The sequence below is a fragment of the Carlito syrichta genome, unplaced genomic scaffold (genome assembly GCF_000164805.1).
Source record: "Carlito syrichta isolate Samal-C Ts95f unplaced genomic scaffold, Tarsius_syrichta-2.0.1 Scaffold101983, whole genome shotgun sequence".
Taxonomy (NCBI): domain Eukaryota; kingdom Metazoa; phylum Chordata; class Mammalia; order Primates; family Tarsiidae; genus Carlito; species Carlito syrichta.
In genome coordinates, this window is record NW_007046079.1 from 69,239 (window position 1) to 70,757 (window position 1,519).

The 1,519-nt window shown below is 44.2% G+C and overlaps 1 pseudogene; it reads right to left on the bottom strand.

The window, feature by feature from the left end:
• Positions 1-408: 408 nt before the first annotated feature.
• LOC103267209 lies at positions 409-1,234 on the bottom strand (annotated as a pseudogene).
• Positions 1,235-1,519: the final 285 nt, after the last annotated feature.

Consider the following 1,519-nt stretch of genomic DNA (forward strand, 5'->3'; position numbering starts at 1 on the left):
CTCAACTTAATTTTTTTTTTTTTTTTTGAGTTGGAGTCTCACTCTGTCGCCCAAACTGGAGTGCAGTGGCCGCTCCCGGCCACCGCAGCCTCACCTGCTGGGCTCCGGCCATCCTTCACCTCAGCCTTCCGAGTAGCCGGAATTACAGGTGCGCTCTACCACGCCCGGCTGATTTTTTGATTTATTGTAGAGATGAGGTCTTGCTGCCCAGGCGGGTCTCGAACCCGCAGGCTCAGGCAATCCACTCACCTCAGCCTCCCAAAGGCGCGGGATTACAGGCTGAGCCACCGAGACCAGCTCAACTTAATTTTTTAAACATCTCAATACCAGATATTAATGAGAGAAATGGTCAAAATTATGTCAAAAACTTATAAATAAATGGTTAGTATTAATATGCCTACATAAAATTCAGTTTTTGGCATAAAGTTCTTTGGCTGTAATAAAAAACATTTGGTTTACCTCACTAATAGGAATAGTGTTTAATGTTGAGATGACTTCTTGGTATTTTTTTCTGCTGTTGATTTATAGCATAGTTATCTGTGTTTGTATGAATGGAGTTAAGTGGAGGGGTATTCATCATATAATTTCAAATAAAAGTGCATAACTGATTACTTCAGTAATAAGGAGGTAGAGAGGTAATGCAACTATCCGATATATTTTAAGACAATTGGTTAAGTCTAAAGAGTTTAGTAAAGATTTAGGTATAAAAGCCCATAAGAGCCGGGCACGGTGGCTCAAGCCTATAATCCCAGCACTTTGGGAGGCCAAGGCAAGAGGATTGCCTGAGCTCAGCCTGGGCAACACAGTTAAGCCTCATCTGTATAAAAAAAAAAAAATCAGCCGGGTTCGGTGGCTCAGCCTGTAATCCTGCGCCTTTGGGAGGCTGAAGTGAGTGGATTGCCCGAGCCCGCGGGTTCGAGACCCGCCTGGGCAGCAAGACCTCATCTCTACAATAAATTTTTAAAAATCAGGCCAGCATGGTAGCGCATGCCTGTAATTCTGGCTACTCGGAAGGCTGAGGCGGAAGGATCGCCGGAGCCCAGCAGGTCGAGGCTGCGGTGGCCGGGAGCAGCCACTGCACTCTAGTCTGGGCGACAGTGAGACTCCAACTCAAAAAAAAAAAAAGCCCACATGAGATATAGTGTAAAATCAGATTGAGAGCTTAAGGAGAAAAAAAACAAAGCCATCAACCGTTCTTTCTGGAAAGCAATGGTGATGGTGAATTATCCACCATTTTCCCTGTGGCTTTAGACAATCTCAGCAAAGGATCCTCTGTGACTTTGCTGCACTGGGAGGCTTGGGAGGAGAGAGTGAAGGAAAGGCAAAAGTTCAGTGGCATCGTCCCCACCCTGGCCCAGGCACACCATAACTCATGCCTTTTATTGTCAAATAAATTTTTATTTTAGAACAGCCCAGATTTACAAACGTATTGTGAAGATAGTAGAGAGTTCTCATGTACTTCATACTCTGTTTCTCCTATCATTTTTTTTTCCTTTTTTTTTTTGAATTGGAGTCTCAC